Source organism: Stegodyphus dumicola, chromosome 6 (genome assembly GCF_044657685.1).
Source record: "Stegodyphus dumicola isolate Sdum_Otavi_A_Nest chromosome 6, ASM4465768v1".
Lineage (NCBI taxonomy): Eukaryota > Metazoa > Arthropoda > Arachnida > Araneae > Eresidae > Stegodyphus > Stegodyphus dumicola.
The window spans coordinates 205,308,397-205,325,024 of record NC_140773.1 but is presented as its reverse complement, the minus strand read 5'-3'; the positions used below and the strand labels follow the sequence as shown (position 1 = coordinate 205,325,024).

Here is a 16,628-nt window from a genome sequence, read left to right as displayed (position 1 = left end):
AGATAATTTTGGAGGCTTTGTTGCAGTTACTTAAACCAAACCAATCCTGAATTCTGCATTTTCTTTTCGGAACAACTATCTATAAAGAGAGACACTTCTTTTATTCGTGGTTAGTTTTTAATTTTTTTAAGAAATCTAAGTAAAATACATTAACATCTTATTTGAGATTTCTGGAGGTTCAGAACTGTTCATTAAACAAAAGCCGGTTGTTTTACTGGAACGTCTGAATGGGGCAAAATAGGCACAATTTATTCCAGTGTTATCACATTTTTTTCAAGTAATGAAAATAAATCTTAATCGAAGATACAATTTAACCCTGCGAACAGCGTTTCACTTGGTAATGGAAATATCAGCAAACACTATGCAGACATTTTATTTTAGTTAAAATACAAAAATCAGATGTTCAATTTAATTCTACGAAGAGTTTAAACAGTTATTCAAAAAATCGCAATATTCCAACGAGTTATGTTATTTCAGCTTAGATGGAACTCAGGAATGAACTAGAAATACTTAGTGTTTTTCCTTATTTAGTCATTCAGTCCATCTGTTCTGTTTATTTGAACCATCAATAATATATGTAAATTAAACCTGAAGGAACTGTTCAGAAGAAAATTATTTCTAACATTTTTCTCGCTCTAAATCCAAACATCTTCTCCTTCTTTCAGTACGGCATTTTTGATAAATCACCTTAAGTCATTCCAGAGCACGTTCCGGTCGTATTTTTGCAATACTATTTAATTTTAAGTATAATAGACGTGCTCATTTTTGTATCGTTTTATCCCTTATTTTCTAGACTTACTTTTAAAGGTGAAGTTTTCCTTCTCGGTATAAATATAAATTTAGTTGTACTTTTTTTTTAAGTTTTTTTGTTAACTGTACAATTTATGATGATTAACCCATTTTATTAAGATTCTGATGTATACAATAATTTATTCTTTTCTTTAGCTCTCAGTAGGATGTAAATGATTTACAACTATTTAAGGCGCAATTCTTGAAAGGTTTGGAGATTGAGCTTTGGCTAGCCGCAGTTGTACTTTTCTCTCCCTAGCTCCGTTACCTTAGTTAACCCTACGTTAGACGTTTTGCTAGCCGAAGTTAATTGTTAAATTAGAAAAGAGCGAAGGCTTATTTAGACCATTTTCACCTAGTCTCCAGCTACGAATCCACTTAAATTTGGAAACTGTCTCTTATCTAGTACCCTAAAGTGACGGAGCTTTAATTTGTACGCTTGAGTTTGCACATTGTTAATTTCAATCTTTAATGTAAAAGTTGTTTAAAAATTCTTACGGCTGAGCCCTTACCTCTTCTATACTACTACTGTCTACCTCTCACTAACGAGTGTGTGTGTGCGTGTGATTATGGCAAAGCCTCGAGGGCTATCTGCCTAAAGGGAGGGATGCCTTTCGTGGAGGACTTTCTAAGGGAAACTGGCTCGTATACACGTTACACATGGGGAAAACCACGAAAACGCCCATGCAGCCAGCCCGTTCGCGGGATTCGAACCTCGGACTGAACTACCAGTGTTCAGCGACTTTACCGCTCGGCCGCTGGTGGGCCCTCTCACTAACGAATCTCCGACGTTATCATTATCACTGTCAATACCTTTACTAATTCCTGGATACTCGTACTCTTTTTGTTTAGTTTTAGAAACTAAAATTACATTGTGAGTATCTTCTTTTTGCAACGCTTTTCATATCTGCCATATTATTGTTTCTTTTAGTATAAATTTTTATGAGATATTTGGAATGGTTTGATAAGATTTTTGGAACAAGCATAAAGCATAATTGAATCCTAATTATTGGCTTTATTCCATCCCGACTTACAGAACGTTTTACAGGAAAGTTTTGTCTTCGAAAGTGGGAGAAAATTAGTACCACGTTTTTGCTTATGAAAGTGACATGGATATTTTTGAAATTCTCATATCTGTTCTATAGACTCATTGTGTTCATTTTCTGGTAATGTGAAAATAAGGATGTTTTCTTCCCTGTATTTTTGTTTAAACCTGTATCAGCCCGTTCAGGGCAAAGCGTGTTTTATTTGTCTTTCTGTTTATTCAAATTTAACACACACTAACAAAAAAACAATGAAATACGTAATTGAATTATACGAGTAATAATGAAGTGCAGGACTATAGTATGTGACTCAAGCCATAGTTACACGTTTCGCTACAGTCATTAGTGACTATAAGCTTAAGTTATCACCGGCGGTGTCATTACGAGTGACATTTAAAATACCTATTTGCATTGTGATGACAGTTGCGATTATCATGATGATACTATGAGGCAATTAATATTGGTCACTGTAATGATATCATGTAATAACTAATTCTTGTCATCATGATGATATCGTGTGATGGTCAGCGAAGGTCATCTAGATGATATCTTCCGACGTTAATATAGTGTCGAAACAGATGGTTATTCATTTAATGGAGAACTATCGTCCATTATCTTCAGAATAAGAGTATTTATAGTTAGATTAATAGTACAAATATAAAACTTAAGTTCTTCACAGAACTTTCATGTTATGATAAAGAAACAAACTGTTACCTCTAGATGCATTTCAAAATATATATCATATAAAATAAATTAAATTTTCTATATACATAATTTACTCATTTCTAATCAGACCAAACCAAACCTAACCTACTACATGCAAATATGTTTTCCGTTTGTCATCTTATCTAAATGCGTAGAATTGTGTTTCGAGGTTTTCAGAAACCCGTTAAGTTTTGTATAGACCTTAGGTTATTTTTGGATGCAGCAAATATGAAAAATAAGCAATGCCATCGCCAAGACTCAAAGAACTTGGACCTCTTGAATACGTGCCGAGTTTGCTAGCCGTTACACCACGGAGGCATGCCGGAAATAGGGAGGTTTACAGAGAAATTCGGAAAGGAATTTGACACAAGAACATTCCATTCTTTCGACAGCGATTTTTTTCTGTCTTGCTTTTTGACGCTGAGGAGTACTGTGTATTACTAAACGCATTAATTTTGATAATAAGGTAATATAAGCTTCCTAGTGCAAATTTCGGAATTTATACCACATAGTACAGCTCTTTTAAAAGTCATACCTTTCATTCAGTTCATAACTTCCTCTAATTACAAACTCTAGGAACTGGAATGGAGAAAAGAGAAGAAATTTTGCTGTTTAAGAAATTATGCATCGAGAGACGAATATTTATACTGTCCTTTCTATTTTTCTTGAAATAATGCGAAAAGGAAATCTTCGTGAAATTAATAATTAATTAAGTACTGATAACATTGGAATCCACTGTCAAATGCGTCTCAAAAAAAATGGAATTATGCACTTTTTTCAAAAGAAAATTTTGAAATGCAAATCTGTTTTTCTTTAAAACGCGACAGATGTCTGGCGCAATCAATTTGAAGACACATCATGATTCTAAATGTCACATTTTACCTCTTCTTAATCAAGGCTACGTGTCGTCGTATTTTATGTGTGGGATAAAGCGGTGTAAATTCGTACTTAACATTCAAAACGTTCAATTTGAAGCGATTACAAGTGTTACACATAAAAAGAGCTGGAAAAATATATATTGCATTAATTTCTACAGAATTTTGGGATCAATCACTATAATAGTCTGCATCACATTTCAAATTGTTGCCCTCTCTGTATTATATTAAAGAAATTTAATAATGAAGTACTTGCATGAATGTATGCAAGTGTTTCGCATTGTGGAAAACAACATTATCTAGAGCATCAAATTTTGAATAACGTAGTCCTTCACCCGAATAAGGACACCTGGAAGGCCGAATTTTAAATTCCGAATTTGTTTCATTATCTACTTCATATTTTTAAAAGTTTTAACGAATTTTTGATTAAAAAAATGATTTCAAAGTTAGGAATGGCAACACTGTGCGAGAAAATACGTTTTTATCTCTAGCGTACGAGATTATCTATCGAAAGTTCTAAAGATAGGCTGTTTTTAAATATTTTTAGCCCAAAGTGGCGTTAGTCCAAATGGAACAAAGTATACAAAGGGTATAGAGAATGTAAAAAAACATAGTAATAGTATCAGAAATAAAAATCCAGGCACCTGGTTAACTGTTTGCCAGCAAATTACATTAACATGTTGTTTAACTAAATACAATTTTTTTAACCTGTTAAATATGCTTTTATTTTATATATTAAGTTACTACCACGTATAAAGCTACTGTTCCTTGAAAAGGAAATTAATATATATATCTTTTATTCAAGACGGAAAAGTATTCAAAAGAGTATTTTATGAACGAGGATATATGGTAATTAGATTTATTCACGATTATTCTATCATTTTATTTTGAACGAAGTGTGTTTTAGACAATTTCTCTCTAGTAATATTAATTAGGTTTGGTATTGTTTTACTTATTTATGGCAAAGCACACTAGGGCTATCTGCCTAAGGGGAGGGATGCCTTCGTGGAGGACTTTCTAAGGGAAACTGGCTCGTATACACGTTACACATGGGGAAAACCACGAAAATGCCCATGCAGTCAGCCCGTTCGCGGGATTTCGAACCTCGGACCGAACTACCAGTGTTCAGCTATTTTTATTCAATTCTCTCATTAATGAATAATTTACATGTGTTTTCTAACTTCTTTTCAACTAGTAAAGTTTTCATAAATAAAAAAAGAAATTTCTCTTGATTTTAAAGAACAAAATAAAAAAAACTATTACATCGCAGTGCTAATTTAGTTCTATTCTGGGAATTTCGCAGCTCAAAAGTATGTATTTTCGAAGTTAAAATTATTTCAAGTAATTCAGCTACAAATAGAATTTCCATTATAAATGAGATTTCTAAGAATATGTTCGTTCTTCAATAAAAATTTCTGAAATATCTTTCGTTTATCAGGTTAAAATAAACTGAGTGAAATGAAAATTTTCCTCTAAAACGTGTTAAATCTAAATTTTGTAAAAATAAATCCAAATAAAAACATACTTAAGTGTATCACGTTTAGTCTGCATTATTTTTGTGCCAGTCTATGATGTCGTGTATAAACTATTCATAATTACCGATATATTATTAAACTTTCTAAACTGGTGACTCTACGTTAATCTAATGTACTCACTTCCTAATATTATGTATTATCAGAACTGATAATTAATTTCGTAAATACTATTTTCTATCAGGATATATGATTATATGCGAAAAACTCAAATTACTCGAGGATTTTATTAAAGAAAAGATTAAGTAAAATAATCTTTTTTGATTTTATGTCATAATACTGTTTTATAAACCCCCCAAAAAATTTGATGAGGGCACCACATGACTTCCTTGTACGGCTAATTAAATTATATACACTTTTTGCTGTATTTCCTTTAAACTTATTTCCTTGTATTTCATTAGAGATACATTTGCCATTCCATCAGTTTAGTTCTCGCACCGCGGCAAGGCAAAAATACATAAAACCTCAAAGCCCCCTTCATTAAAATTTTAAAATGCAGAAAAATATAAAACACCAAATACAGTTTGAAACAGTTACAAAATCCATTTTTACAATTAAAATTAGAGTTTCTACTCAAAAACAAGCAATTCACCCCTCGGACAGAAAGACGACTTCGGTGCACAAACCTGAAAGTTTACATTTGATCATAATCGACAAAAAAACACTGAAGTTAGTGCAGACACTGACTTTAGTTCCCTATTCTACTAAGAGTTTCAAATGTAAGCAAATGGGGGCTTCGTTAGGCCTAGTACTTTTGAAAAGATCTGAAACTTATCAATTTACTTGCCCCATCAATAAAGTGAGCCCTGGGTTCCCTGCAATCTAAGTAACGTTGAAGTAAAACAAATTCCAACAGCGAAGCTGCCTGGGGGGCATATGATTATTTCCCCCGGTGGTTGCAGTTGCACTTTGCATCACGTATTTTTTATATGTTCGCCAGTCATAACCTGGTCTTCTTTAGCAATTGAAAACTTTTTTTAACATTCATAGTGCTTCTGAGATTCTCTCAGACTAGCCAAGAATTTTTTTTACCTAAGAGGTAATGGTCCCACTTTATCTCTTCCTTCTGTCATCCCCTCAGATGGACCCCCAGCTTCAGTCTTAAATGCATTATGTTCAAAATGACCATACTTTCAGTGAGCATGATATAGCGCGTTGGCTAAATAGTCTGCTAAGGTGCATCACTATTAGTGAATTAAAATGTATAGCTACCTGTATCTGTACACATCATCAGCTATCTTTGCATTGAAAAATAAAATGCGCCCTCTCGTGTTTAACCGCTTAATATCCGCCTACATATTCTATGACAAAAATCATTTCTTCAGCTATATTCAGTCATTTCTTTAAGGCAGTTCCATTAATTCTGAAATTTCCTATCTAATAAAAACGTATTGACGGTTCATATATTGAATTAAGAAATTAAATTTTTAAATAGCAGGTTTTAGTTACATATTACAGAGAAAGCAATGGATTTTGCCCAGAACTGACAAATTGATGAAGCAGTCGAAGTTGACTGTTTCAAACATGGGCTGATCCACTGCTTCAGTTGGCCAGTAGAATATAAATAAATTTTAGCTAGAAAAACTAGAAAAATTAACTAGAAAAGCTTCTCTTTCAGGGTGGCAATATCACATTCTAAAATATGAATTTTTAATTGAATCTAATTATTCTTAATTGAGCCTATTGAAACGGAAATCAAGCATTTAAAATTTTGATTGTTTATCTTTTTATATTTAGTTTAGTCCATCAAGTTTATTTTGAGTTAATACTAATCATCTTCAACTTTTAATGATTTCAATCTAAACATAATACTGAACTTAAAATTGCATAAGAGAACGTTAAACTCCTTTTATGTGTGGATTATTTTGACTCAAGATTCGAATAAAAAAAAGTATTTTTCTGTTAAAACAATTCATTTTTGAATAATTATACATACAATAAATTTTTAAAACCGTAATGGAATTTTAATTAAACAAGATAAAATATTTAGTATGTTTAATTTTATCGACTTCTGAGTGATAACTTTTATCTTGCTTTATCGTTTACTGTAATAACAATTTTAGCACGTAAAACCCACTTTGTTCCAGATAAAAATATTTTACTTGTTACCGCAAGAGTTACAGCAAACTTATCGTAACATCGATAGAGCATAGGATCCAGCTAAATCTCTAATTTTAGATTTTTAGTAACCGATAGACACTTTACCTATTTTGAAAGAAATAAAATCAACATAAATTTGAAAAGGAATTAAATGACACATGATTTTTTACATTAAATGAAGCATTAAATAATTCTTATGGATGAAAGTAAAAGTGATATAAGTAACACCATTTTTCTTTGAGATAAATTTAGATGATAAAAGCAATTAACAATTAATTTAACGCTTAATTAAAAAAAAGTTGGTCTTGCTTCGTTAGAAACACCTAAACAACAAAGACAAAAATGAAAATGTAACAAAGATAACATGTATTCTAAAATGAATTTATGAATGCCTCTGGAGAGATATTTCATTTCGTAAAAGCAAAATCGTTTCATGAATTCCTTGAATTTATGGATTAGTTGCAAAAGCAATGTAAATTATTATTCTCTCGAAAAGAATTAACTTAATTTAGAAAACTCTGGAAATTTTAAACTTTAATATATGTTTTACGTGCATAAAATTTTTGTCACTAAATCTGAGTTAAAAAAAAGTAAATTTTTATAAATTGTTTTTAATTTTCTTTTTACGACACCATTGGCTCTGAAAATTATTGTTAACTAAGAACATTTCAAAATCATTTATTATCGAAGCTCAAGGTAGAAATTTAAGGGGGGGGGAGGATAGACTCTTCTAAAAAATTTTTCAAAATGTGTAAATATGTCAAACATGCTTGAATACATTCTTAATTTAAAATGCTTTCCGATTCATGATAGATTAAAAACATGAGCTACGTTGTTTAACAAACAAATGACTAAAATGAAATACAGTGGCTCACATTTGGTTTTGGACACTCGTATTTTTGAAATTTATTTGAGTAGATCTCGCCCTAAATATTGATACAGATTCCAGTTCTTTTTCTAACATATTATATTTTGTCTATTTTAAGCTTTGTCTATTTTGCTTGTTACAAAGTAAATATTATTAAAACATTATTATTAACAAAATAATTTATTCAAAAAATGCTAATGAGTAACTTACATAATTATTCGCCCACTCAAAAATTTTGTGGAGATGTTTTACAGACGATGTTTCTTGTTATAATTTTGTATTTTAAATGAAAATACATCATAAGAATTATCATCTGTATTTGTAAATTATTATTTGTTTGAAAAATGTGTTGAAAATTCCACATTTCACATCTGATAAATGAACATGCGAGACACTGCAGATTATTTAAAAGTTCTAATCGAAATTTAGTATTTCTTCGTTTCAAAGGGGGTAAAAAGTACCTGAAATACTAAAACCAATTTTTGATGTAAAATATTGAATTATTTTTATGCTGTAAAACGATAGGAATTACATGGGAATGTTAAAAATCCTCTGATGTGAAGATCATGTTTTAAGTTAACACAAAGACATCGGAGATTTTACTCTATAAAAAATCAAACATAACAGAAACATTAATACTGTAAAGCTTGCAAAGGATTTAGAAGAACAGTTTGCAATAAAAGTTTAAATATGTTAGAAGAGTCATAATGGGCGCTTTACAAGAAGGACATTCTTTGCCAACAAGAAAACAAGGAAAATAAACATGGCGTTTGCTAAATTCACGGTGAGCAAAGATTTACAATATTGAAGCAATGTTATATTTTCAGATGAGTCAAGAGTTTTGGATCAGATGGACGAATTGCTGTGTGGCGAAACTTAATAAAGGAAACAATCGAAAAACCTATTGCCTATTGAAGCACGGGGGTGGACGGGTTTGAAATGTTCCTCTGCTTTTGGGATAGAAAATTTAGGTTTTGGAGAAATGTATAAAAATACATAAATTATAATCTTAAATATGTAAAAATTCTTAAATAAAAGCTGAACTTATCTACCAGAAAACTTAGAATGCAAAATACATTCAAGTTCTATCAGGATAAGTTTCCTAAACGCACAGCTCTAACATCATTTGTGATTATTATATACAAATGCCCAGAAGTTATCAAAATTCTTTCATATGATGTGGACTTAGCGAGGAAGATAGAAAAAATAATAAGGAAATATGACATTTCTTCGAAAGTTCTACTATTGTGGAGACATTAGGTATTTTTTGGAAGCAGGAAAGATGAAAAATTAGCAAATTCCGTCGCCGGGAATCGAACCACAGACCTCTCAATTACGCGCTGAGCGTGCCGACTACCACACCACGAAGGCTCGCTAAGAAAGTGGGAGAAATATCTTACACTATAAACAATTTGGAAGGAGGTGTGGAATAAAATGGAGCATTCTTACACCAAAAAATTGGTTGAATTAAAGCCAAACGCATAAAAAATGTAATTGTAGTAACGAATATCCAGCAAGAATGCACTGTTTATTATCATTATTTTATTAAATATAAACTATTATTTCAACGTTTGCGAATATTTATGCAAGTCATTTTCAGAATATTTTAAGTAAATTACTTTTTTTTTTTTTTTTTTTTTTTTTTTTTTTACCCAAAACGTTTCTTATAACTTTTTTCAAAACAAAGAGGTTTTAAAAAAATTATCAGTGCTGTACGTGAAAAAAAAAATCATTTCGCTAAAATCTTTTTTACATTATAACAGAATGATATCCGTGATACAAACGAGGTTAATCCAATTACGATCATGTGCAACTTCTTTCATTTATCTTTATTACCTTATAAAAATGTTTCTCTCAGAGTATTGTAAGGTGAAAAGTTATTTTATCACCCATAGTTTGCAACAAATGTCGTGTTATGTATCATAAATAAAACTAACTTTCTAATATTCTCCGTAGGCCGTCTGCAGAGCTTCTCATCTATTTTGTGTGTACAGTCTATTTAGAGTAGAATCATTGTCCATTTTAATCCAATTGTGTGCGAGTGGTAGGTATCGCATTTTTCTTTTGTTATAATAATATTTTGATATTTTTTGCTTAAATTGCTTTATGTTCAAAAGCGAAATGCACAAACAAACACAAACTGAATATTTTTCGAGATAACGATTTTATGTTATGGGTATAGTAAGTAGAGTAAAAATAAGCGCAATTTTCATTTCGAAGAGAACAAAATATTTGTGTGGCTTTTCATAATTATAAATTACTTACTCTTGCAAATATTTTAAACTGTTATGGCGGTAACTTATTTTTTGAAGTGTTAGTCTGTAGTTTGAAAATTTCATTCTGTTACGCTTAATCTTTTTAATTCCTTTGAGCTTACAAGTGAGTGATTTAGTGTTGATGTTCCAAAGAGAACGATTCCAATAACGCTCAGGGAAAACACAGAATAAAAAAATATTAAGAATTTTAAAAGATATTTCTAAATTTTCAGCGTAATTTATGACAAATACGTACCATATATATGTAATATATATGTAAGTTAAAAAATATACAAATTAGCTTTATAATTTAAATTATTAATAGCTTCTATAGTTTCTCCTTTTTTAACTGGGTATTTCCTCTATGTTTTCTAAAAGTAGTAATACTTTTTCTAGACTGCGCCATTTCTCGATTAATCTGTGCGCAACGCTGATGACGTAAAGTTGCTCTAAGTTGCTCTAAGTTTGAGAACTGAAACCTTTCTAACCTCAACCAAAACCTTCGATTTGAATGATGAGCTTCCATATTGAATAAATGCGCACTTTGCTTCTACCTCTGTTGCGGCTTAGAAGTTATTACGCTATGAACTCGTCCTATCGCAATAGAATCAAAAATGCGAATATTCTGGAAATACGCACAATTAGAGTGCCAAATAAATTGTGGCCGCAAATGTCAATTGAAATAAAAATGAAGATTTTATCTACATCGACTGCCAAATTTCTGATTCATTGTGGATCGACATTTAAGTATTCTACTCCATCAAAATTGTTACTCTTCATTACGAATCCAACCTTCTATATTTTACACCATCATTGCAAAGTCATTTTTGCCTATTATATATATACACTCTCTTACTCGGCTCCGCGAGCTCACTTTGTTTTATTCTTATATGTTTATAAATTATGCATTTTTTGCTTTAAAAGTGATTGAATTATGTTGTTCTTATGTTCTGGTTAAGTTTTTTATGCCTTTAGTTAATTTGCGTGCAATAGTTGTAGAATTATCAACAATTTAAACGTTTAAAAGTGGTGCAAACCCCGACGAGGCAGGCATTTGTTTATATTCGAAATTCTAAGTAGAATAGTTAATAGTCAGTTTTTGCACCAAATTGAGTGTTGCTTGTTTTTGCATAGAAATTTTAATTTTAATTTTAATTTTTTTAACTGTCCTTGGTGTTATATGTTTTTCTGTATTTTATTATTTTAATGAAGATGGTTTGCGTGTTTATGTATTTTTGCCTTACCGCGAAGTGAGACCTGGATTAATTGAATAAGATATATCTCAATAATAAAATTCGTGGAAATAAGTTTAAATAAAATGCAGGAAAAAGTATTTATAATTTAATAAGTCGAACAAGGTAGTCCCGTGGTATCAACATCAAATATTTTTAAGAAAATATATGAAATGAAAATATATTTTAGTAGTATATATGGTATAATATTTAGCTCCTCTTGACGTGTTTAATACGTTCGAACTAATTACCTCGGTCTATTTAAAAATACAAAAAATGCGAAGCTACTTTACTTACTTTGTCTGAATCATTTGAAAGCAAATAAAAAATGTTATGTTTATGATGTTTTGATGCTTAAAATCATTTTCCTCATAACTGCATTACAAAACAAAGCACTGAATTCCGTGATACAATAAAATTATAAGGTATCCTTTTCCTCCTTTCTGCATGCTTTCGTAGTGTAACGGTAGTACTCTCGGCATGAATTCGAGAGGTCCAGGTTCGAGTCCCGCTGAGGGCATTGCTCATTTTTCACGTCTCCAGCTTCAAAAATATCTTTAATGACTTTAGATTGGTTCTTGGACTAGAGGGTGGTGGGATGTGATTCTTCACCAACTGGATTTCGCGATTGGGTCCCCGAATATCCCAGTTACCCTTTAAAAGGGGAGTATTCTCTCCCTCCTTTTTGCGTGCCTATGTGGTGTAACGATTAGCACACTTGATACGCATTTGAGAGGTCCATGTTTTAGTCCCGGGGAGAGCCTTGCTCATTTTTTGTTTTTTGGTCTCCTGCTTCAGAATAACCTAATGACTTTACAAAGTGAGAGAGAAAGTTATTGCGAAAAGAAATTTAGCTGAGAACGATAGATAGCAAACGTTTTTTTTTTTTTTTTTTTTTTTTTTTTTTTTTTTTTTTAATTTTAATGCAACATAAATAAAATACACTCTTGTACTTCAATGGAAAATTTCAGTAAATGCAAGCACTGATGTTTTAAAAAACCTAACCATGAAAATCTTAAGCTTGTTTTGCAGGATTATCCGAATTGTTGTACTATTTTATATATCAATAGCTTTTATATATAAATTTTTATTATTTTATATATCAATAGCTTTTATATATCAAATTTTTACTATTTTATATATCAAATTTTTACTATTTTATATATCAATAGCTTTTATATATCAAATTTTTACTATTTTATATATCAATAGTTCATTACAGTTTTTAAGCTGCATTTGTGAATCTGAAAAGTTTAATACAGTCAAACGTGAGCACAGTTATTTAGAAATACATCCAGAGAAGTGAGGTTACTTAAGAGTTCGTTTCCCGTGCCAAATCCATAAATTTTAACATTTTATTTTCACTAAACTAGATGTTGTTTTCCGTTTCTTTTTACCTTTGTCGTTTAAGACGTGCTCAATCATAATACACGCAGGATACTTGTAGTCTAACACCCATGGTCATGTCAGCTGCGGTATTCTTGTAATAAATGGCTCTGCAAAGTGTATTTGTGAAACTTAAAACTGAAAAAAAGAATGAGTAAGGATACTTAACGGATGGAGAAATTCAAAGTATTCCGTAAATTAGCTTTCCAAGGCCTAAAAACAACATAAATTTTAGGCGGAAAAAACGGATTCTTACAATTCTTACAATTGCAAATAATCACATTTGGGACAGGAAGACGCATGCTTATAGCTCAAAAAGGAAATATAGGACTTTAAAACGTGCTTACTGTTGTTAAATAGTCAAATGAAAGTTATGACCAAAATAATTCTCTCACTTTTCTTCGCAAAAATTGAAATCAAAAAGAGTTCTGCACCTTTTTCCTACCAATAAATAATCTAAATATTCTTTGAGGTGTCATGTATGGTAGCGTAAATATGTGTTTAACACAATCACAAATCAAAATCATTACCAAGGTAAAACACCTATGAAGGTAACTTGAACTTAGAATTCTGGTATTTGTGACTCAGAGCTTCAGAATGAAAGAACTGTAAATAAATTGTACAGTTATTTAGTTTACAAATTATTTTATTTAGTCTTTACTATAACTACTTTTTTAAGTCTTTACTATAACTTCCTCTTTCCACGTTCCTTGCCAGAATACGAATTAGATTTGTGCGTATTTAAGACCATAGTTTCCAATGTTTAGATTAGAGCTTCTGGTAGCTGCCTCTTTGTGATATTTATCCTCGCCAAAGTTACATTTCGGGCTTCAGGGTTTTGTTGGCTGATGTTACGCCGGTAAAATTCTGAACCAACTTAAGTAATCCGTTTCATGTGCTATGTGCTTTTACATTTAACTTTTGTAATGTTAATTTTAAATATCCAAAAATACTGGAAGTTTCCTCCGTACCAAATTGCGCTTCTTCTGTTCAATTTAAGACTTAAAAAATAAATCTGGTGTCGACACTATATGACTTCCTTGTACGGCTTATTAAATATTTTTTAGAATAATAGTAAACCGATATGAAATATTGTTAAATAGTTATAGTTAGACTAACTACACACACACACACACACACACACATATATATATATATATATAGGGAACGCTTGATTATAAATATGACTACAACACAAGTTAAACTAGGATTTGTTATTTACATTAGAATGAAAATAAAAGCAAAAGAATAGTTTTTAAAACATTTTGTACATGACCGTTCTCACTATCGTTCAATTATCGTCTAACCACACCCTAATTTAGTTGGCGCTCTTATTTACAATTACAGTTTCCACACACACACACACACACATATATATATATGTATAAAACTAGACTTTTTATTTGTCGAAAATAATTTTATTTTTAATCTGACATTGCCCAAATGTGAATATTTTCGTCATTTAAAACACTTCTTTAACTGGAAGTAAATGACGATGACCAAATTTGCGAAAATAAAGAACGGAAGATAATTGTTCAAACACTTACATATAACTTGTAACACAATTCTGTTAGACATACCGGATCAACCTGTTAGACACGATGCATATTACTGGAAAAGTTCGGAATGGGATAGAAATTCATCTAAATTCACCAATTTTATATTATTTTAACGAAAGTTGTATTGAGTTTCATTATGCAAATATGCTGGGCTCTTCTAACTCTATCTATAAACGTAAAGTTACAGTTTCAGTCTAATAAATACACCTATGTGTCATAACTCTTCCTTTGTCTTTCTACCGTGAGAAATAGGTTTAGTTTTTGAAATTTACCCTCATTAAAAATTAAGCCAAAATATTAAATTAGCTTAAAGCAACCACACATTGCCATATCCCTCTACTAGGAATTATCATTTCTCTCTTATTCTGAGAACGCAAGTTGATGTCAACTATTCTTTTATTAATACATAATAATTGTGTCCTTGCCAACCAGCTACAGTGACTAGCAAATGCCACTGTACAGTGGCTAGCAAATGCCACTTAACATTCCTTGAGTTCAGAAATGCTTCGACATATTTAATTTCATTAGGCTCTGATTTATTTTATATGTTATAACCTCACATTTACATTCTACGAGATAGCTCTGATGGTCCCTCGAGGTTTCTTCAATCCTTTTGAATTTTCCCATGTACTTTTTTAATTGCCAGGTAAGAATTAATTTACTAATACTGTAGAGCTATTAGGTTATTTCGGAGCAGGAGAGATGAAAAATGAGCAACACCTTCCCCAGGATTCCAACCAGGAACCTCTGGAATACACGCCCAGCGTGCAGACCATTACACTACAAAGGCACGTTAAGAAGGCGGAAGAAATACCTTATATCTAATAGCAACATTATTCTTGAAGAACAATAAGGAACATGGTTAGAAATTTTTATTGAAAAGTTCAAGCAAATAATCGTTTAGGTACTATTTGTTACTTCGATGCGAAACAATGTTTTAAATTTATATTTATTACAGATATTTTTTTTATTCTTAGTAATACTGCGGCTCACCAGCTTCCGAGCGGTAAAGTCGCTGAACACTGGAAGTTATGTCTGAGGCTAAAATACCGCTAACGGTTTAGCTTCATGGGCGTTTTGGGGTTTTTTCCCATGTGTAACGTGGATACGAGCCAGTTTCTATCAGAAAGTCCCCCACGAAGGCATCCCTCCTCTTAGGCAGATAGCTCTCGAGGCTTTTCTATAACCACATAAACCTACCAATCTTGGTAATATTCGAATACTCATATGCCATTGTTTTCTCTCCCAGAAGAGAAGCTATTAAGTCCAATAATTTATTTTTGAAAAAGTATTTAGGGGGGAAAATACTGTTACGTAAAACGAAAGCATAATTCAGAGAGACCCAATTTTTATAATTTTGATTATAGCTATTTCAAGTTTTTGCATCATTTTCAGACACACTGGTCCAATCGCTTTATACATAACAATACTAATTTTTTCTTCTACTTTTGCGTTATCATCAACACAATGCATTGCATTAAACAAAGTTATACCAATACTCCATTTAGAATTAAACCGACATCAATACAAAATAAGTGAAACTTGACTGTTTCTGGAATTTTATAATTCACGCATTGACATGATTTGGCAGATAAATCTATGAGCAATGAATTGAAAATGAAAATTTTTAATGAGGAATAAATCTATGGGCAACGAAAAGCTATAATTGTTTTACAAAAAATAATATAAAACATGACAATAATTTCGATTTTTAATTTTTGCCTGTTTTTTCTGACCATACTTTTTTTTTCTTTAGTCCTTCTTTCAGTTAAAAGATTTCACATCATAATTTTGAGATTCTTCAAAGTTTTTGGTAGGTAATATCGAATTGGGAAACATAATTACTCATTAATTAACATTAATTCATGAATTTCCAAATGCCGGGAAAACAGAAAATTCGAGAAATTGCATTCTTTATTTCAAATTTCTAACAAAATCTAAAAATTTTATTTGGAGCATGACCTTCACTCTACCATAACAAACAGAACCAAGGTTGGATAAAAAGTGCATATTTTATGGGATTACCTTCCTTTTTTCTGAACCTTAATTAGCACCTTTTCTACGATATAGAAATTTAAGCTGAAAAAGGAAAAAATGATAGTAAGTCCCTACTCGACATGTTAATTACTAATTTAATTTAATGGAGCAAACATTTCACACATAGTTTTAAAGGACAAATACGTGTTTCGAATCGGTAACTGTTTCGTTGAGAGATAAGAAAGCAATGTCAACAATATTTCAAGGCGAAAATTAAATGATTGCTGAAGATGTGTTTGAAATTTGA

At 31.2% G+C, this 16,628-nt stretch overlaps 1 long non-coding RNA gene across 1 annotated transcript in view; it reads right to left on the bottom strand.

The window, feature by feature from the left end:
* Window positions 1-16,628, bottom strand: part of LOC146996951 (uncharacterized) — a 311,932-nt gene that overhangs the window by 171,421 nt on the left and 123,883 nt on the right. The window lies entirely within an intron of this gene.